The following is a 23,598-nucleotide window of genomic DNA, read 5'->3' as shown; positions in this document are numbered from 1 at the left end:
GGAGCGAATACAAAGTCATCTTTTTTTTCAGGTGTTTACCGGAAACATTAATGAAGGAAACACTGGGAGAAACAATTTTTCTCATTTTGTGTCAGAAAAGAAAAACATCCTGCTGTCAATTAACAAAATCTGAGATATGAAAGTCTACAGATAAAAAGGATTAAGAAGGAATTACATGTGCCCGAGTACAGCTAAACTTCCCCTAAAAGAGCCAGAGAATGACATCAAAAGAGGACAATGTGATTAAGGCGGAGACAATATTAGATTAATTCTAGACCGTGTTTAATTCCCAGTAGGTTTTGGTCAGAAAGACAATTCCATTCCAGAAGCGGCATCTGTTCAATCCAAAGGATATTTCCAAGGGAGGATATATTTTCGTAAACCTCTTGCGGTTTGCCTTTTCTATGCTTGGGACCATAATTAGGTGGAATCATTTATTTGTTTGCACTTTTCTGGTTGTCATGATCACTTGTGACCTTATAATGTGAATCTTGGTTTTTTAAGAAGTTTAAATTTCAGCCGTAGCTTTAGCTGTGTAAGCCATAAACATAGGCGGGTGAGTAATACCTTTTAATAACATTCGCATCAATAAAGTTTAGCACAAACACACCTGGTATTCTTCACATAATATAGTACTTGTTGGCTCGTAACCTAGGGAGGTTCAGAGGTATAGTCTGAAACTAGTCGCCATAGGTGGAGGGCATGGAGAGACCAAAGAAAGGCAGATCACTCCAGATAGGTTGGTGGCAGTTTTAATAAGCAAGGAAATTTATACTTAAGATGGAAGCTTCCATCATGGGCATAAAATGAGTAGATCTCACCAACTGCCCGCCAAATTGAAGTTTATATTGAGGCCTTAACTGGATTCAGTCATGTGAATCATCCAGATGGTCTCTACAACGTATCACTATCTCAAGGCTGTATGTTTGGGGCCCCTTCTGGGGGTGAGAAGGCGAGCAGAATGCACATTCAAGGACACAACGGAATGAGGAGCCTCCATTTGCCCAGATTCAGCTCAAGGGTCCACCAATGGTTGATGACATACTCTTGATGACCTCTCTCAACAGTATCATATGAATGTGTCAAGCGTAAGAAAAAAACCAGTTGTTTTCCTCTGTAGGATGATTTTAATATGCCAGAATATGGATTAAACTAATCTATACAATCATTCAGTCAATAAGATACATTTGAGTACCTTCCACCTACTTGGGGGCTAATGTGCACTTCTGTCCTGCCCATCGCTATGAAATTCCACACTTAGAATACGAATATAGCTGTGGGTAGGGGAAGAGTAGACAATAATACACAATGAGATATGTAAAGAACATCAGGTGTTGGCATTCAAGCACCACTTATAGGAGTTTCTGAGCAGAGTCATAGGATTCAGATTTAAAAAGGTGAAATGCCAGGGAAGGGATCTGAAACAAAAAATTCAAGATACCACTGGGGGGTGGGGGTGGGAGTCCCCTGGGACCTCTTTTCTGGGGACATTCAGGATGGGCTTTATGACCAATGTGTAGACTCTTGACAAAGGAAATTGAAAGAACAGTAGGAAGTAGATGGGATCCAGTGAGAAGACTGGATTAATAAACAAGTTGTACTCTCTGAACCAGTGAAGCTTGATTGGGAAGCCGGCAGGCAGACCCAAATCTATCAGACTGTATTTGATAGCAAGTGCCAGAATGCAGCTCAACTGACTTAAATTAGGGTCTCACATGACCAAGAAGATCACATCTAAGGTTTGTTTCAGACTTAGCAGAATTGGGGAACTCCAGGGGTATTTCTTCCTCTCTTTTTATTATACTCTCCTCATGGTGACTTTATTCCCAGGAAACCTTTCCCTGAGGAACAAATGGGACCGTGAGTTCCAAGATTGTGTTTTACTGGCTTTGATATTCCAGAGTAACGAGAGGACCTCTTTCCCAAGTGTTCCAGCAAAATTCCTGGGCTGTTCTTCCATTTGCCCCATCTTGAATTTGGTTCCCAGATACTAGCCCATTACTGTTGCCAGGAGGATCCTATTGCTAGGATCCAATGCTGATGGCACCTATACCATGTGGGCTTAGTGTGGAAGGATCATGGTTACTAAAGGCAAACCAGGTACTGTCACCAGAAGAGGAGGATTGGATGTGAAGCAAACACATTCTCTGAAGGGATCATCAGACTTTTCTCTCATGTACGAGTACACACACCTGCACACGCACACACACACATGCACCATGCACGTACAACCCTTAGGCCATAAATATGATTGCAAATTCTCTGCATAGGCTTAAGAAAAACATTAGAAATCTAAAAGGCAAATGGCACGTGGTAAAGGATGAATGCAGAGAAAAGGAAATACAGATGCTTGGTTGCGTATGGGAAAAAAATGTGCTCAAAGGAGTGAAAATTAGAACAATAATGGGGAACCATGTTTCAACCCAATCTAACAATTGTTCTGTGAAATGAATAGCTGGTATAAGTATAAATTATGGCCGGTTATTTTGGAGCATTTTATACTTCAACCTGTGTCAATACACTTAAATATATATATATATATACACACACACACACACACACACATATACATATATATGTGTGTGTGTATATATATATACATATATATGTATATACATGTGTGTGTGTATATATATATATATATATATATGTATATATATAGTATTGACTTTTGGAAGCTAATTTAAGGAAATAATACAAAAGAAGAAAAGAAACAATACATGAAGATTATTTCAGTATTGCATACAGTAGCAGAAAATTAAGGGCACATGAAAACAGGGAGGAATTGATTTCTCTTAGAGTATAAAATTATCAAGTTATCTTGAGCAAGACATTCAATCTCTCTGAAATCTAATTTTCTGATTTATAAAACAAGAAAAATGCTGCATGTTTAATAGTATTTGTTAAAAAATAATGGATTGATAATGTGGGTAAACTACCTAGTACAGTGAATATGGTTAGTTGGGAAATTATAGCTTTTATTATAGCTAAAATCATAATTCAAGTTGTTTTATGTATCACCAAGAAGGAATTCCATTACATAATGTTAAGTAAAAGCACATCAGCAGAATAAATGCACACAAATAAACAATTGAGGGATTTCTCATTATCGTCACTGTTGTGTTAGGGTAGATGTTTATGATTGGCTTTTCCCCCTCCACTTTCCAAATTTCCCGTGGCCCTATATTTCATGGGGTATTTGTGACTCTTGGAATAACTGATGTATGTGAAAGCAATTTACAAAATGAATAGTGTCAGACTAGAAGGAAAAGTGATGATGGTGATTATTTTAATGAGGTGGGAAAGACAGGGGACTTGCAGTATTAAATCAGCATGTCATGATAAAACACAAACGTGTTTGATTTTTAAAGTGAATATTTAAGAGTTTGTAGATGTCTCCCAGCCTTCTTCCAGAGAAGAGGGCTCTGGGGACAGCAAGTGCTGGCCGGGTGGTGTACCGGGGTCTTTTGCAGGGCGAGACGATGGAGTTGCTCAGCCTTCTCTTGTGAAAGCTTGTCTGAAGGTAGATTACTAAGTCCAAACATTAACCAAATGAGACCTAACTGGGTTATAAATCTAGACAGATTGGGGAACAAATGAGGCCAGAGTGTGAGCAAATTCAAAATGGAAAAGAGAAAGTGAGAATTTGTAGGCAACAGCTCAAGCTACCACTGGCTTTATTTGAAGCACGGATGGCCATGAGCATTGACAAGCCTCAGGTCATCGGAGGAATAGACCAGAGAGTGGGTCCTGAGTAGATAGAGGCTGACCACTGGAGACGTTCAGAGGATCTGGATCTGACTGGCTCTGCGAGTGGTTAGCAATATGGCCTCAGATGAAAGTTTGATCTCTCTGAACCTCAATGTTCTCAGACATAAAATGTGGCACAGATGTCTACCTTCTATGCACGGTTGCATGGAAAAACTGAGGTAATTATTGTGGAATACTCTGTTGTCACCAAGTGGCTTTGCCCAGAGAAGTATTCTGGTGAATAAAACATAATCCATGCAAACATAAGTAACTTCTAAGTGGCCTTAGTCCTTCACTTTCATATATATACGAAATATATATGTGTATGTATTTAAATCTCCATGAAGGGAAACCATAGTTCCCTCAACATTTCTTAGAAACATCTTTTCCTTTTAATACGTACTGGTCTCACTCCTAAGCCCTGACTCCACTGGGCTCCTTTTGCTTTCTACCGCTGTAACGTTCCTCCTGATTCCTCTCAAAAGTCCAAGAATCAGTCCAAACAAACATGATCTTCCTTAGAATATAATGTTGAGGAGAATACAGACAACAATATTACAGGCAGAGATTTCGTATGTCAGGTAAATGTGCTAGTGCTTGGTGTATAATAGTCTCCATAAATAGCAAAATTATTATCATTGCTAGTTTCTTGACTTTTGGAAAGCCCATTTAGACCCTTGGGTTGCACTGTTCTTCTCTGATTGGTGGGGTAATGAGATATTTGTCAATGGGCTTTAAAGAGAATTATACAAAATGAGCTATGCCATGTTCGTCGACTGGCATATATTAAAAATGTTTCTATGATACATCTACTTAATAAGATGAAAGAAATAACATTTGGACTAGTAAATTATTTACTTATACTCAAGATTCTTAATCAAATACTCCTATTTTTTGCTTTGAGTAACTAATAATAATGTTATGCATATGGACTGGTGATTTTCCGTACATAATAACTGTTAATGTCATTGTTATCTTAGCAATGAAACTTGATGTTGTTGAAATCTCTGTGTCTCTATCACTGTCTTTATTTCTTCTACATCTTAAGTAATCTAGTGACTATCTTTTGTTTTCTACTGTCAATCCAAATACCTACATACCTATAATATCGATAATAATTATAATTTTATTGAACATTTACTGCACACGAGACACTTTGGTGAATGGATTATAACATTTGGGTCTCACAAAATTTTTCCCAGGTGAATAACGCCATTATCCACATCTTATAGATGAGGCCTGGAGAGAGGATGAAGCTTAGCCAAGATGCACTTTTTGTAGGAGACAAGCAAGAACTCCAGCCCATGCATTTGCTTCCAGAGTCTCTTGTCATTATTTGTGAATATTCACCCCCTCCCTGAGTTAGGTCCTTATGGTTCCAGCCTCAGCAGTCATGAGAACCTTCCACGTGGTCTCTGCCTCCATTCTGTCTTGTACTATGTGAATGAGACTTTTTAGAAGCATATCCAACAAGTCCACTCCCCAACTTAAAACACTTTGATGAGTGTATCAACAGAATAAGGTCCAGTCTTGAGTGTGCGACCCACCAAATCCTCATAATTGCTCCTGGCTACCTTGTGTACTTCCATCTCTCCCCTTAGCCCTATTCTGCAGTTACCGTAATTGATAGCACCGCTGGAATATTCCTTAGTATTTTCACGTCTATATCTTTGATTATCTTTGCAGAGTTTGTTGTGCTGTTCTGCTTGACTCCTTTTCCCACCTAGAAAAGTTCTGCTTGGTCTTTGAGGTTCCACTTCCTCAGCCAACTGTGAATATTTTATACCCTTCCTTCAACGAACTGAATACTTCTTCATTAAAACTGCTAGTGTGCTTTTTTTCTCTTCTTTTATAAAATCCAGGCACTGTGACATGTGGTGCCCGCCCCGCGTCTGAGCTGTTCAGTTGTTTGATACAGGGCTTTATTTCTCCTCATAGCACAGAGTTTGTCATGTAGTGGACGTTTAATAAATATTGCCTTATTAAATTATGTAGACATAGCAGAATGAGCCGAAACTGTCATCACTGCTATCAAGGGCTGATAAGTTATGTGAGGTTCAGAAACAGACTGTTTGGACAGAGCACTATTCACACCACATGACTGAAAGCAGGAAGCAACGTGCCAATAGTCAGGGTGATAGTTTTGTGAGGAATAAGGCCAGTCAGGTTGGTAGGAAGGATATGGGTCCTCCATGTAGTCTGCGTGAAAACTTATAAGGTTAAGTTAACTGCTTCTACTAAAAAAAATCATTTTAATGGTGGAAAATTGAGTTTCCCTTCGTATGTTTAGGAGAAAATTTGCTTCTGTGTCACTGGCAGAGAGAAATAACGTTGGTTGCCATGAAATCAGGAAAAGCTTAAACAGAAAACTCCATTGGGCATCCTTCAGAGTAGGAGGGGAAGAATTTTCAAGATGTAAGAAGGGACTAGATCCAGGTTGCTATTACCTGGTGGAGAGACGTTGGCAGATCTTGTAGAAGGAAAAATGTCTTCCAGGGGCCAAGGAAAGGATCAGGAGCTGTGTAGGAGCTCAGCAAAGTGGTGGCATTCAATTTTTCTCCTTCCAAATATCTACAACCAAGAGAGCAGATTAACTAAAGAAAACTTCCTGTAAATTTAAATTAACTTAAACAAAACTACTTAAACGTTACATTATATTTAGAGAATGCCAGCAGGGGGCGCCTGTGTGGCTCGGTTAGTTGAGTGTCTGATTCTTGATTTCGGCTCAGGTCATGACCCCAGAGTCCTGGGGATTGAGCCCCACATCAGGCTCCGTGCTCAGTGTGGATTTTCTCTCTCTTCCTCTGCCCCTTTCCCCTGCTTGCACCCTCTCTTTCTTTCTCTCTAAAATAAAATAAACAAAATAGAGAATATAAGCAAAGAGGTGTTCAGAAAGATCACTTTGTGGTCTTATGATAAGTACCAACTAATAAATTATAAAGCAAGAGACATATTTGGGCAGCAGTTACAGTCTAGAAATAACTAGAACGATCTAGAAATAACTGATTCCCTTAGTTCTTGTCTCATTGTCCTAGAAGAACATTGAGAGACAAACCCCGTGGCCAGAAAGACATGCGTCGTGTATGAAGATGTGCTCCCTGTGGGTCACTCACAGCCTCAATAGCAGTAGCTTTGCGTTTTATTCCTTGAACAGGAATACATGGAATCATCTAGCACTTGCATGGATTTTATAAGGTGCATTGTGATGGCAATTAAATAATAAAGATAGGAACATCTCCTGTACTGATTGTCTCCTATGCCTAACACCGTGATAAGATCTCCCCTATAATATGTCCACCCTTTATAAGATACTGTAAATGTAAACTTCAGTATTCTCATTTTGTAGTTTAACAGATTATGTTACAGCGTGTTATAGAGCTTACTGAAGGCTAATTTTTTGTAAGGTGGCGGAATTGATATTTGAATCACAGGCTCCAAGGTCCATAGGTTTTCTTAACACAGAATCCTTCCAATACTAACCTGTTCTCTGATGGTTCATGAATACGTACATGTACACCAATAAAGAGGGGGAAACCATTGGTAGATTGATGGAGGAAGTGAGGAGAGGAAGTAAGTTTTCTGGAACTATAAACACGGAAAGGAAGGAAAAGAAGAAAGAGGATGTAAATAAAAGAAACAGGATAAATTTAAAGTTACCAGCTAAGAACCCAGGTTTCTCACCAGATGGTTCCTAAGAATAAAAGGCCTAAAACGACTGAGAGAGGATTTTCCGTAAGGCAGCTAGGTCTCCTAAAAATTCTCAGCTCAGTAAGTGCAAATCAAATGTAAAAATAGACATTTTCCATAACATCCCCTATGTAATCTTGTACATTTCAAACTTCAGAAGAAAAATGGATAAAACTGAACAGATGTGTCAAAATGTATGGGCCTAATCTGGTGCAGCCATCACTGAGACGGGATTTGCTGGTCGGAGCTCAGGAACTTCTGTTTGCCTTTAAAACCATTTTTTTATAACCTTCTTCACACACTTTCTTTGTCTAGACCCAGAGTGCCTTGCTGCCAGGGATTATGATTGCTTCTCAGTGCCCACCATGCCTGAGCTAGTGCCCAGCACATAGCTGGTACTCACGGCTTCCTATCTTTCTTCAAATCTGGCCCCTGCCATAGACAAGCGGTAAACTCATAACTCTACCCCTCTTTGTCTCAGTTTCTGTGTTTGAGTTTCGGTAGCAATGATAATAGCTGTCTCAGAGAGTTATTGCCCGCAGTGTTTGAAATAACATGTAAAAATGCATAGCACAGCAGCTAGCTCCATATTGAAAATAGACTCAAGGCTAGGGCTTTGAGAATATGTGGAGGTGAATACGACACTTTCCTGATTTCAAAGAATTTATAATTTAGCAGGAGGAGAAGGCAAATTTAAAAGAAGTTAGTACAATAGGATGAGCTTTGAAGTCAGACATTGAATTGAAACCTGCTTTTTCCACTTGCTGTGTGATCTTAGAATATGACTTAAAATCTTTGCACTTCATGGTCATGTTAAGTAAAAAGAGCCCATAATACTTATCTCAGGGAGGTGTTGTCAAAGGTAGAGATAGCATGAGTTGTGAACTTTGCAAAACATGTGGCATATTGTACTCAAAAACAGCATGCATGATGGTTAGTAATTCAGATAACATGAACTCACGAAAGCAAGGATCCAAGAACGCGTATAACAAATGTCAATGGGGGGGGCATAAATATATATGATACTGAGATAATTCAGAAGAACGATGCATTTGGTTGGAGAGAGAAGAACATGAAAATAGTACGATAGGATTTCAAGAAACAGAACATGGGGAAAATTTCAAGCAGAAAGAACCTCTTGAACAAAATGGCGGGTTCAGGACAGTTGGCATGTACCTATACAATAGTAGTTCATTCATTTTTTTAACACAGTGTACAATGCATGATAATGGAATAGATTGAAGCTTTGATTTAAAAACGAAGGAGATTGTATTGAGAGCAGGAACAATGGGTATTGAAACTGTTTTGGAAGGTCTAGAGATTTCAAATGTCAGGAAATATACTGGGAATAAGAAGAACAATTAGAAGAATACATCAGCAGCCCAGCTAGCAATGATTAGGAGAGTTATGACGATGGCTAGCATTATGAGTATTTACTATTTGACTGACACGCAGTATTTTATTTTATTTTTTTCAATATATGAAGTTTATTGTCAAATTGGTTTCCATTACAACACCCAGTGCTCATCCCAACAGGTGCCCTCCTCAATACCCATCACCCACCCTCCCCTCCCTCCCACCCCCCATCAACCCTCAGTTTGTTCTCAGTTTTTAAGAGTCTCTTACGCTTTGGCTCTCTTCCACTCTAACCTCTTTTTATTTTCCTTCCCCTCCCCCATGGGTTTCTGTTAAGTTTCTCAGGATCCACCTAAGAGTGAAACCATATGGTATCTGTCTTTCTCTGTATGGCTTATTTCACTTAGCATAACACTTTCCAGTTCCATCCACGTTGCTACAAAAGGCCAGATTTCATTCTTTCTCATTGCCACGTAGTATTCCATTGTGTATATAAACCACAATTTCTTTATCCATTCATCAGTTGATGGACATTTAGGCTCTTTCCATAATTTGGCTATTGTTGAGAGTGCTGCTATAAACATTGGGGTACAAGTGCCCCTATGCATCAGTACTCCTGTATCCCTTGGGTAAATTCCTAGCAGTGCTATTGCTGGGTCATAGGGTAGGTCTATTTTTAATTTTTTGAGGAACCTCTACACTGTTTTCCAGAGCGGCTGCACCAATTTGCATTCCCACCAACAGTGCAAGAGGGTTCCCGTTTCTCCACATCCTCTCCAGCATCTATAGTCTCCTGATGTGTTCATTTTGGCCACTCTGACTGGCGTGAGGTGATATCTGAGTGTGGTTTTGATTTGTATTTCCCTGATGAGGAGCGACGTTGAGCATCTTTTCATGTGCCTGTTGGCCATCCGGATGTCTTCTTTAGAGAAGTGTCTATTCATGTTTTCTGCCCATTTCTTCACTGGATTATTTGTTTTTCGGGTGTGGAGTTTGGTGAGCTTTTTATAGATTTTGGATACTAGCCCTTTGTCCGATGTCATTTGCAAATATCTTTTCCCATTCCGTTGGTTGCCTTTTAGTTTTGTTGGTTGTTTCCTTTGCTGTGCAGAAGCTTTTTATCTTCATAAGGTCCCGGTAGTTCATTTTTGCTTTTAATTCCCTTGCCTTTGTAGATGTGACACGCAGTATTTTAAATGCAGTATTTTTTACGCCTTCCCATTATATACTGTTTTAATCTGTAGTTTGCAAAAGAGGAAACCAAGGCTGAGAGAGATTGAGTTAAAGCTCTAGGCCAAATATCAAAGAAGGCATTTTGGGCCAAGCATTCAAACGAGACTTGTTTCCCATCAAAATCCGTACTCTCAGGTGTTTTCACACTCTGGATTATATTTTAAGATTCTAGATGGAGACACCGGTTGAAACAAAGGCATAGTCATGGGGGAAATCTCTGGACTTCTAAAAGAGGTAAACTGTTTTATGTTTGCTTTTGTCTCCCTGCTGTGGAGCATAAACTCCAAAAGTTAAACACACACTAATTTCCTGCATAATGTGTTTGTTGAATGACTGAGTGAGTCACTGTACGTATTTTCTGCCGGTCCTGATGGGTGTGGAGGATACTGGCAATAGTCGTCAGGGTCTCTTACCCAGCTAGGAGTTCTCCTATGCCATTATGCGGGGGAGGCACAATACCAGATATGTCCTTAGAGAGTGACATGGCAAACCATTCCATGTCCATCTTGTTCTTAGAACCCTGCAGTGACTCCCTATTGTCCCCAAGATTAAGTTTGACCTCAAGAACGTGGCGGAAGAGGCTCTTGTGCACTCTGGTTAGGCTTCAAGACTTAATTTCCTCTACTTTTCCGTTACTCCAGAGCCCAACACACTGATTCCGTAGATGTCACTGAAACGTGTCACACTCTTTCATGTTTCTTTGGCTTTTTATTTGTTATTTCTTTCAGCTGGGGTACGTTTACACATTTTCAGGCTCTTTGTACCTGCTGCCTCCATATGGACTCTTCTTAGGACACTTTAGCTCAGAACACATGGTTAGTAGCTTTCCTTTTTCAGCACACGGTGCCTTTTCCCTCCACTCTTCTTTCCCACTGTATCTGAAGACCTCTCTTCTGTTTCCTCAGGCTCCAGAACCACACACAGCCCCTGAAAATCATATGGAATAAATATTCACTGAATTGAGATACTTATATAGCATTGAATACTAAGAATTTAAATGCACTTGTTTTCCTAAATATATATTCTCCATCAGACCATAAACTAATTGAAGATAAGACAAATACGTTAATTAACCTGGTATTTGTAGTTTGCAGGTGCTTGGAGCCATTTATTCACTGAATGCATGAAAACTATTCTGCCCTAAGGCATAACCCTGCTCCTGATGTACTGTTGATTCACATTATCTTACCACCACTGCAATAATCATCACCGTAACACTGCCATCAGCCTTTCTCCACCAACCCCACCAACCCCCCCAAATCACCATCACCAGGCCAATTTTATTTGGATGCCAAACTTTAAAAGCTTTGTGATAAGATATAAGGTTGAAATCTTGGCTTACCAGTTACTATTTGCATGATCCTGGACAATTTCTTTACCTGTAAAGGGAAAATAATGATGTCCATCTCCTAGGCATACAACAGTCACTAAATGAGAAAGTGCTTTAGGTGCAAATGCTCAGTGCAGTTCTAAGAAGAGAGGAAGAGAGGGGTGAGTGCATGGTATTTACCTCCTTCTTCCTCTGTTTCAGACCATACTCACTGTTCAAGTGGATGTCCCAGGTCCCTTCCCAGACTAACAGAGTAGGACAGTAAATGTGCTTGTGATAGTCACAGTGCCCATGCATTAGAGATGTAAATGAGGGGACACATGAAAGAGACTGTAGAGGTCGAAGGGGTAGGAAGTAAGCTCTGCTGAACCCCAGGTAAGAAGATGAGCTCATCATTTTATTGCCTTCTCCTTAGAAGAGCAGAGAATATAAATGATGTGTAAGAGGTCCTTGGTTGCATCTCACTCAAGACTATCTTTAGCCTGGAGATTTTTCTCCCTTTTCAGCATAGAAATATTTATGGCCGAAATACACTTTATCTTTGTAACATGGCAAAGGACCCCCCCCCCGCTTCCTGTAATCTGCTGGCGCATCAGAGACCACAGAATCTAGAACATAGATTCAAAGGTTCTGTGAACCTTAGGGTCTTCACATATGAATAAGCCCCTGCATTTTCTCAAACTAGTACTTCTTTTTAACAATTTTTTTAATGTGTATTTTTTGAGAGCGAGAGAGACAGAGAGACAAAGTGCAAGTGGAGGAAATGCAAAGAGAGAGGGAGACACAGAATCCGAAGCAGCTCCAGTCTCCGAGCTGTCAGCACAGAGCCCGACGCGGGGCTCGAACTCATGGACCCCGAGATCATGACCTGAGCCGAAGTCGGACGCTCAACCTACCAAGCCACCCAGGCATGCCTCAAACTAGTACTTCTTAAGAAAAGCAGATGCTAGTTTTGCAGCAATACGTTGAAATCTCACATTTTCTCAAGACTGGAGGCACCTGAGTCCAATGTTTCAAAATGGGAATGTTCAAGCCCTAGACTATGTTTAAGGAGAAGGGAAAAAGGAAAGGGATGTGCATGTCTTAATCGCAAAGTGCAAGTTCTCTGTTCATCCTTTGCATGTGATTTCTGCTCACCCTTCATAGCCCACCATTTCTGCCCCCTTTCAGGTGCAACACTGAGATTCTGAGAGATCAAATGAATCTGGGGTCCCAGGCCAAGTTTATCACACCAAATCTCTGCATTTTTGTCTTCTCTATAAAAGGCTATAAATCTTTCAATGGCTTAGTCACCAACAATGAGACCATGGCTCTTCATTGAGAGAACCATCCCCACTATGACCATTGCCAACATTTTGAACCTGTCCATGTAATTTAATCACACAGGGCATTAGATGAAAAATCTACAAAATAGGAATACAATTAGTCCTTCCTCAAAGTATCATTGGGAGGATAAAATTGAATAATACACATGAAATTTGATTTGTTCATTGACTCTCATTTAGGAAATGTTCAGTAAATGTACTTGAGTATGGCTGGATCATAGAACAGACATATGGCTAGCTTCTTAAGAAGCTGCCAAGCATTTTTCCAAGGTGTTGGTAGACATTTCTGTCAGGCCCATATCCTCACCAACATTTGGTATTCTTAGCCTTTTTGATTTCAGCCCTTCTAGTGAAAGGCAAAAGGCATGTTACTGTAGTGTCAATTGGCATTTTCCTGATGACTAATCATGGTCAGCAACTTTCCATGGATTTCTTGGCCACTCATTTATCTTCTTTGTATAGCATATATTCAAACTTTTGCCCAAATTGTATTAGTTTTATATGATGAAATTACAGAACTGCTTCACGTATACTATATACATAATGCCTCAGTTTGTGTTCTTCTATTGATTTTCTTAAGGGAATTTTTGATAAACAAAAAGTCTTATTACAACAAAGGCAAATTAATATATTTTCTTTGTTTTTAATTTTACTCATTCTCTCTACCTCCCTCCCTTCTGGTAGTCAGTTTGCTTTCTGTATTTAAGAGTCCCTTTATTTTTTTGCTGTTTATTTATTTTGGTTTTTTAGATTACACAAGTAAGTGAAGGCATTTAGTATTTTCTTTCTCTGTCTGGCTTAATTTACATAGCATAATACCTTCTAGAGTATATATTTCAATACTAGTGATTTTTTAATGTTCTAAGATAGTGTTGCCTGCCCTAAGCTTATCAAGATACTCTTCAGTATTTTCATTTAGGAACTTCTTGGTTCTAGCTTTGAAGTTTAATTTATGATGCATTTCAAATTGATTTTTTGTGCATGGACTGAGTAGAGTTTAAAATATTTATGGCAGATAAATGGTAACATATGTCCACAAAAAGACTTCTGCAAGAATATTCATAATATGGCCAGGAGTCAGTAAAAGAATCTGTCCACCAAACGGAAATGAATAAATAAATTCCATATTCATGGAGTGGAATAGCACTCACCCCTGAAAAGGAATGGGCTGCTGACTTGTGAGACAACATACGTGAATGAAGGGGAAGAATACTATGCTGAATAAAAGAAGCAGGCACAAAAATAAATTAACGTCTGATGTCATTGATGTGACTTTCAGGCACATAGAAAACCAGCCTTCAGTGCTGGAAGTCAGAAAATATGTAATTGAGGAGGCAGAGTTAATTGACTGGAAAAGGTCTTCAGGGAAGTTTCATTATATATCATATTTGGGTAAGGGGTACATGGGTGCATTCATCCTTTGAAATCAACAAGCAGATAAAATCCATACATTCCATCTCAAAAAAATAAGGCAAATTAAATAAAATAGGAGAGGAGGGACTGGTTACCATGGTTTTCTGTATCAAGTCACCAGGTGATAGGAATCCGGCTACCAACACCCCTCCAGGCCAGAAACCCCACCTCAGTCCCACCCTCCCCTTGCACACTCGTGTTGCCTACTGATCCCATTAGCTTCTGAAAAACTATAATTATGAGTTTCTTTTATTTGTGAATTTGTCTTGGAGGAAACTGAAGCTCAGAGAAGTTAAATTGTCCAAGGCCTCAGAAATGACATTTCTTAAGCACTAAAATCCAGGTGTGCGTTTTTATATGATGTTTTATACGATGAAATTGTAGAACTACTTCACGTATACTCTATACATAATCCCTCAGTTAGTGTTCTTCTATTGATTTTCTTAAGGGAATTTTTGATAAATTCCCGAGCAAGGGAGGGCTTTCAGAGTCCACAGGAACAATTTGCATTTTGGAGGGAAGGTTCGAAAGAGTCTGATTGTTTAAGAACAGAGCAAGTACTTTCAGCCCTTCAAATTTCTACACATATCAGGACTGAAAAGCTTATTAATTCATACCAATTAGAGGCAAATTAGGTTAATTTACTGTGGATTAAATATGTTTTTTGTCTCTGTGTCCCAAAGTAATAGGGAGTTTGGTGTGTTTAATTTTACTTCCCTCTTACTTAATTTATATATTATTACTTCATAAATAGTGATTGGTTCATTTAACATTTATCAAATATCTAATGTGTGAAAATCCAAGATGTACTGCACAGAAAATAATATATAAAAATGGAAGAGAGAAATCCATATTCAGCATATATTTTGTTTAAAGTACTTTCTACCTGCCTAGCTTCATTCAGAATATATAAGATAATACTTCATTCTTTGAGCACTTACAATTCAGTTTTTAGGAGACTTTTCACAAATTTCTTTTTAGTTACTGCATAACCTTCACACTGCTTTATCAACATTTAGAAAGGTTTTAAAGTAGCCAGCCCCCAAAACAAACAAACAAAAAAACCCAACAAAATAAATTGAATTGACGGACAAACAAAGCGATTTCTGCATTATTCAACAGAAATCAGAGATATCTGAAGAAATTAGGACAAAAATAGTCGTAGAAAAATGAAGCCAGAAGTAGTCTAGTCTGCAAAATGTTTTCAGAGTTTCCCATAAACTTGGTGTTGTTTGTCAGCAAATTTTGTTCTGACCTTACTAGTGGTCCCTTGAGAGAGGGACATACAACATGCTGATGTTTCACTGTTTTCACACCTTAAAAATAAAAATGGCCACTTATTTTTACCAGTGAAAGTTGAGTTTATTTGGGAATATAGAAAACTGCAAGCTGGGACTAAGAAGTTGTGGCAAAACCATAGACAAGCCTAGAGAACAAAGGAGAGGTACCCTTTTTTAGGGAGAAAATGGGGGAAGTCAGAGGGCGTTGTAAACTAAAAATCTGTTGGAGTAAATTGGGAGTTAGGACTATAGTGGCTTCTCATTGTCTGAGCTGTCTGAGCTGAGGTGGATGGGAAGGACATAAGGAAAGCATTTCTTCAGCAGCCTGGGATAGTAAAGTGGTGTCTACCTGCAAGGTCAAAGTCCTTGTGAGGTCAAGTTCGTCTCTTTCTGTTGGGTCTGCAGTTGACTACGAGTGGTTGTGCGGTTTCCCGTTACTAATTTCCACATCATTTCATTAAGAAAAACAGCGGTTCAGCAGAAAAAAAATTATTACCAAGACACTATCTCTTAATAAATGGAAGACTGTAATGCAATGAAAAATACTGATGTTTATATTGGGAAGAGGAATTTTTTTTTTAATTAAAATTCTTCAAGAAGGTATACAAAATAGCACAAATGCATAAAGCATGGTTAGTAATCCCAAAACATGTCAGCTATGGCTCACATCAATTGCAAATATTAAGAGAAGGATGCTTTTTTTACCTACTCTGGAAGAAGAGACACTATACAACTTTTCTTTAAATCATCTGAAAAATGGCGGCTTTGATGATCATTGGACACTGTTTGCCAGAATTGGTAGCAGAAAGGAAGAAATGTCTTTCTTTGCAACCACAGGGTCTTAAAGTTCCACCATGACAGAAGGTGGCTCCGGGACAGTTATAACAAGGGTTAAACTGAGAGAGACACACAGACCTCTGCTTCTGGTTACAGAGAACTAAATTGTATCAGATTCCCAAGGAGAACAATTTGATGAGCCAGATACAAAATTTTAGAAAGCATGCATGTTTGAAGACACCCCATAGCTAACCAAGCTTGCAGGGAGTGAAGGGGGAAAGTCCTAAAAGGAAAGGAAAAAAAAAAAAAAAGGAAATATAGAAAGATTATCCAATATTGTATGCTAATTTTCCACACAGGGAATTTACTAATTCATTAGCACTGGCTATATTGAGAAGTGGAGCAGAATTAGGTGAAAAGCTGAAAAACTAAGATAATCCAGTATTCTAACAGGTCTGTGAAGATGCATGTTGGATGACAGGATCAACCAGGAAGAGGGTCGCTAATAGTCACGTGGCTTTCTAAAGGGCTACATGTGGGAGGAGAGGGTGAAATGGAAATGAACAAGCGTTAATAAAGATTGATCCCTAGGGGCACCTGGGTGACTCTGTTGGTTAAGCGTCTGACTTCGGCTCAGGTCATGATCTCACTGTTCGTGGGTTCAAGCCCCACGTCGGGCTCTGTGCTGACAGCTTGGAGCCAGGAGCCTGTTTGGATTCTGTGTCTGTTCGGATTCTCTGTCCCTCCCCACTTGCACTCTGTCTGTATCTCTCTCAAAAATAAGTAAACATTAAAAAACATTAAAAAAAAAAAAAGATTGATCCCCAGTTTCAAATCAGATCAATCTCAGACTGGATTAAGGTGATATACTCCTAGAAAAGGGAAAAATAAAAGCTAAATGTGGGAATATAAAACCATCTAGAACGTTAAATAATTGCTAAACTATTTCATGGCACTCAATTAAAAATTAGCACACATACTAGAGACAAAAATAAAATGATTTAAATTGATAGGAGAAAGACATTAGAAAAATACTCAGGATACCTATGTATTAAAATTATGAGACACAAGAAATAAAATAAATATGATCTTATGTTCATGAGAACAGATGATTTGATGGACAGTGTCAACAAAAAATAAGAACAGTAAAGACAGAATTATATTGGAACTCCAGAAAGTAAAATAATTGAAATAAAGAACTCAATACAAAATATTAGTAGAGATTGATATGATTGAGGAGAGGATTATTGAACCAAAAAATAGGTCAGCAGAATATATAGAAGACTAAGATATAGAGAGGTGAAAAAAGGATGAAAATGCAGAAGAATTTTTTATTGAAATGATTTAAGTGAAATCTACAAAAATGGAGGGAATTGTTCCTTTCATGAATTAAAAGCCTTGGTATTCTAAAGACTTGGTTTTCTCTAATCTGGCCTATCAACGCATGAAGTTCCATTCAAATTCTCGGCGAGGAAATATGAAGGCCAAGCAAATGAAGACAATTTTGAATAACAATAAAGTCATTTGTCATACACTAATGGGCATCAGTTTACAAAGCCTCAGTAATTAAGACAGTTTTTTATTGGCATCGGAGTAGATACATGGATTAATAGAAAAGAAAGGAGAGCTCAGAAACAGATCTACCCTTATACAACATTTGATGTTTACAATGGTAAAATGTACATAAGCAGGGAAAATATTCTTCCAATGAGGGATTCTGAATCAATTAATATTTGTACAAAGGAAGATAGAATTTGGCTTCTATCTCATACTTCAAACATTGGACACAATACAATGCCTGTGAGCAGTAGAATGGATAAACAAATAATACAGTGGAATATTATGCAGTGATGTAAACAAATAAACCACTGCTATCTGCAATAATATCAGTGAATATCACATTATTTAAAAAGTCACATAAACACAAAAAAGTACAAACCTTTTTCTTCAATGTTTATTTATTTTTGAGAGGGAAAGAGGGGCAGAGAGAGAGGGAGACACAGGATCCAAAGAGGGCTCTGCACTGACAGCAGAGTCCACTGAGGGATTCGAACTCAGGAACCATGAGATCATGCCCTGATGATCATGAGATCATGAGATCATGACCTAATATATACACACATATATATATATACACATACACACACACACACACACACACACATATATATATACACATATATATAAATATATATCATATTATATTATGTATCAGAGAAAACTAATCTATGATGTTAAATTTAAGGTAAAATTACTTTTAAGAAAGTGGTGGTATAGTGACAGGATAGTGGTAGGCATATTTCTGAATTATTGCTGATATCCCAAATATCCTATTTCTTTACCTGTTGGGTGGTGGTTACACAGGAGTGTTTACTCTGGAAAATGCCTTATCTTTACACGAAGATTTGTGTGCACTTCTCTCTTTCTCTCTCTCTCTCTGGGGCATGTATGATTAGCTCCTTTTGAACCACATAGATCCAAATAGAACAGGGCTACACACCAAAGAAAAGCTCAATAATATTTTTGTAACTAAGCATAACATTTTTTATCTGCATTCATTGACACAGAATTAAACCTGTAAATCTCATCTAGAGAAATACTCAGAGGCGGTGGGGCAGTGATAAGGTAGAGAGGAAGACTGTGGAAGGAGATAAGAATGTTAAATTAGAGAAGAAAAAGTAAAAATCCGTGTATCTTATAGTGAGTATGTTCTTTCTGGCCCTGCCATTGCCCATCTTACCCACAAGTTGTGCAGTCAGGTAATGGAAAATCAGAGAAACATGGTCTTCTCTCCAACACTCACAGCACATCAAGGCCATAATCTTTTTTTAACCAGGATTAAGTGGTGTACACTTTATAATACTCTTTAAATATAAGAAAGTTTGTATTTCCTTGAATTTTTTAAAGAGGACTTCAAGAATACATCTTGAATACATCAATAAAAATCTGTGGATAAGACGTCTCTTTCTGGGAAGTTGGAGGAGATGCACACTGTTCTCTATTCCCCTTGCTAAGTACAACTAAAAAACCCTGGACATTATATATAAAACAAACACTGAAAACTCTGGAAAGTGGAAAGAAGAAAATTTACTAACTTATGGAAATTAAGACCCGAGGAATGACACAATAAAGGAAAGAAGAAGTGGAGAGAAAGAAAGAAAGAAAGAAAGAAAGAAAGAAAGAAAAGAAAGAAAGAAAGAAAGAAAGAAAGAAAGAAAGAAAGAAAGAAAGAAAGAAAAAGAAAGAAAAAGAAAGAAAGAAAGAAGAAATGGAGGGGGGACAGAGGAAAGAAAGAAAAAAAGGAAAGAAAGGAAAGAAAGAAAAGAAAGAAAGAAAGAAAGAAAGAAAGAAAGAAAGAAAGAAAGAAAGAAAGAAATGGAGGGGGGACGGAGGAAAGAAAGAAAAAAAGGAAAGAAAAAAAGAAAGAGAAAGAAAGAAAGAAAGAAAGAAAGAAAGAAAGAAAGAAAGAAAAGAAAGGAAAGGAAGGAAGGAAGGAAAAGAAGGCAGGGAGGAAAGGAAAGAAAGATGCCCAGTTTTTCTACCTAAAGAACCAAGAAGGGGCAGCCTTGCAAGGTAGATGACCTTTCCACAGTACCCTCTCTACTTTAGGCAAACACCACTGAAAAACCGTGCCTCACCTCCCCTCATGTAGCAAAGGCCCAGTGAAGAGACTAGACTTCTACATTCATCAGCCAACCCAAACATTAAAACCTATACAATTAACTCAACGCGGATCACAGAGTTAACTTTCAATCATGAAACTAAACCTTCAGAAAAACCCAAGAGAAAATTCTCAGGATGTAGAAAAAGACACAATGTTCGTAGACTCAACACCTAAGTCATGACCCTTTCTGAAATCCTCATAGCTAGATCCTAGGGAAAGTGAGCAGAAGAAGAAATGGAAGAAGGGAGGGGAAAGGAGAGGGAGGATTGAGGAGAAGGAGAAAGAGAAAAAGAGAGAGGGTAGGATAGGGACAGGGAAAAGAGAAAGAATTCCAGAAGGCTAAAATTGGAAGAAACAACTAAATATAGTCAGTTCATTGAGCATGCAAACATTCATTCATTTATTCAACCATATAGTGTTAAATTAAGGGTCCTGCCAAGGTAATGTCAAAATTTTTGCAAAATTTGACACATGTACTCTTATAAATTACAGATTTTCTTAATCAAAAAAGAGACAGTTATTTTGAGGAGAAAGTTAGGCAATTTTTAAAAAGATAAAGGAAGAGCCAATGGCTTGTTTGGGGAGCTCTGGTACCCAGGCTGTAGACTTGCATATATAAATTAGCATAAGTTAGGACAAAACAGAATATAAAGAAATGTGGGTGGGGCAGGATTGTTCGCCAGACAACAGTGTCAACTCAGCCAGGAAGCTATAGAAGTTGGGGCTGATTTGGGCTGCAAGTGAAAGGAAAATCAAATAGCAATAGGTTACGGATGATGGCACCCTCTACTCAGCCCAAAATACAACCCAGACTCACATCAAACTTACTGAAGGAACTCAAACTCCAGGGTCTCTCGGTGTCATGGGAATCTCTCTATAAAGTCTGAATCTGAGTCCTTGCCAGCTAATTAGCTTCCAGAGAAGAGCACAGACTTCTGGTAGAGAGACCTGAGTTTGACTGTTATTTGGAAATGCTGATTCCCTAAAATCTTACTGGACTGTCAGTGCGTTGGTCTATTTCATGTGGAAATAACCACAACCAAAGATGCCACAACAGCATTTCAAACACAGGAACTTCTGCCTCTTCGCCATGAACCTCCCTGTTTGGTCCATTCTTTTCTTACTTTAGTGGCTTAAGATCATTTGAAACAATAGGCTCAGATAGGAAACACACTGACTCAGTGCTGGATAAAATATATATATATATATATATATATATATATATATATATATATATATATATGTATATATATATATGTATATGTATATACACACACACACACACACACACACACACACCCAATGGAATATTACTCAGCCATCTAAAATATATGAAATCTTGCCATTTGCAATGATCCGGGTGGAGCTAGAATGTATTATGCTAAGTGAAATAAGTCCATCAGAGAAACACAAGTATCATATGATTTCACTCATGTAGAATTTAAGAAACAAAACAGATGAACATATGGGAAGTGGGGAGGAAAGAGAAGAGAAACCGCAAGAGACTCTTAATGATAGAGAACAAACTGAGGGTTGATGGAGGGATGTGGGTGGGGGATGGACTACATGGGTGATGGGGACTAAGGAGGGCCCTAGGTGGGGTGCCTGAGCAGGTCAGTCAGTTAAGCTGCAGACTCTTGATTTCAGCTCCGGTCATGATCTCATGGTATGTAAGATCGAGCCCCACATAGGGCTCCATGCTGACGGTGCGTGGAGCCTGCTTCTGATTCTCTCTATCTGCCCCTCCCCTGCTTGCGCTTACTCTCTCTCAAATTAAATAAATGAACATTTCTGGCTACAGAGTATTCCATTGTTAATACTCTCAGATATATACATTGTTTCCAGCATGTTACTGTTGTAAGCGATATTATGATAACATATTTGTACTTACAATTTTTTTTTTTTTAATTTGCTTAAGTTTGATGTACTTCCAAGTCCTAGTTTGATCACTCTGGAATCTTACAATTGAGATTATTGAGTCCAAGGTATGAATTTTTTAAAACTCTTTTGACACCTTGAATTTTTGAAAAAGTATTATAACAATTTTATTATCATCAGCAATATGAGATATAGAATTTTGCACAATTATTACTTTTTTCTATTTTGGAAGAATACACTTCTGTGAAAACGGACCAAGCTGATGACACTTTGCTTAAATTCCTTAACATTCTAACCTCTAACATTCTCACTCAAACAAAATAATAAAATTCTTTTCCTCTTTATTCTTTTAATATATTAGGTAAGAAAGTAGCAATAGTTACCAATATATTACTTTCTGTTCCAATCTTCTTGGTTTTAATAATCCATAACTACTTATGTATTTGTAGGAAACACAGGAAAGGTTATATTTTTCAAGCTGTAATTATTTGCCTTACAGAATGGTGTTCCTCAAGTATTTTCATTTCAAGATTCATCTAATGAATACTCAAGAGAGCTTATGCTTAAATCGGTTTTATCTATTGATAATTAGCATAGAAAATTTAAATTAAGAAATAATTATTTATAGTTTTAATAACACTAATTTATTATTTATTTATCCATCATCCATAATTTACTTATTTAATTCACTGTTTATTCATTTAAAAATGACTACATTAATCACATTATATGTTAACATAAATGGCATGTTTTTATGTGCTTATATTTTTCAAAAAGAGCTTTATATATTTATATTTTTCAAAAACCAAAGTGTTTAGAGAGAATAGTAGCATTACTTTAGATTTTTGGGGGAAAAAATTGTAATTCTAGCTCAATGACAGCTTGAGTCACATCTCTGCTGTTGCATTCAATCTTTTGTGAGCTTTTATTTTACTTTTTAAATATCGTAAAGAGTATCTGGCACCACACGCATACAGTTGGGAAAGAAAAGTGTACTTTAATAACCTTTTTACATAATTGTGGATACTTTGATACTAAACCAAACTTGATTAGCGGGAAGTTTCTTAGAGATTAATTGCTGTGCAGAATCTAAAGTGCAGGGCACGTGATCTGTGCTGTGTTACATCAATACGCACTGGTCTGCCCCGCACTTTGAGTGGGTCTTTGACCCATGATGTTACCATGGGACATCACGCACCAATCCTTTACAGACATCAGTTCTCTGAGTTTTGTAGCTCTGCCAACCACCAGCATATTTAATTATAAAACACAAATAACTAATTTGTTGATGTGGCCAATATTTTCATAAGAAAAGTCTTGAAGTTTTGAGAAACGGCCCATCTCATGGAGGGAGCTAACGATTTTTCCAAAATTTGATTTTCACTTGTGAGCTCCAATGTCATCATTGGCAATGATGCCAATTGTCCTCTCGAAAGAGACACGTTTATTAGCTTGTTCCTGAGGAAATCCATGCTCTACACCCAAGTCTGCATGTAGACCGCTGGTCTCTCATTTTGTTGAAGGAAAACTTGCGTCCTGTGGAAAACGGCGGCTAGTGCAGCGTGCAGAGCAAAAGCAGGAATCTGTGGAGACGACCGTTGAGCTTCCATATGCATCAGAAGCGATTTGTATGTGTTTTCCATTTTGTCATCCAGAATATTATAAGTATTCAAGCTCAAAATTTTGACAAAATTCAGTTTTATTTCGTCGAGAACATTTGAAAGTGAAATGGGCTTGTTTCTTCTCTTGTTAAGCATAAAGACACACGTGTTCACTAGCATAAATGACTCTGCTACTCTGATTTTTACCAAGATGTCAACAATTTCACACACGTCTGTGTGTGTGTGTGTGTGTGTGTGTGTGTGTGTGATTAGTGTAAGTATCCACACAATGAAATTAAGCAAG

This window comes from Panthera onca, chromosome F2 (assembly GCF_046562875.1).
Source record: "Panthera onca isolate mPanOnc1 chromosome F2, mPanOnc1 haplotype 2, whole genome shotgun sequence".
Taxonomy (NCBI): Eukaryota; Metazoa; Chordata; class Mammalia; order Carnivora; family Felidae; genus Panthera; species Panthera onca.
Note: the sequence above shows the minus strand (reverse complement) of the source record.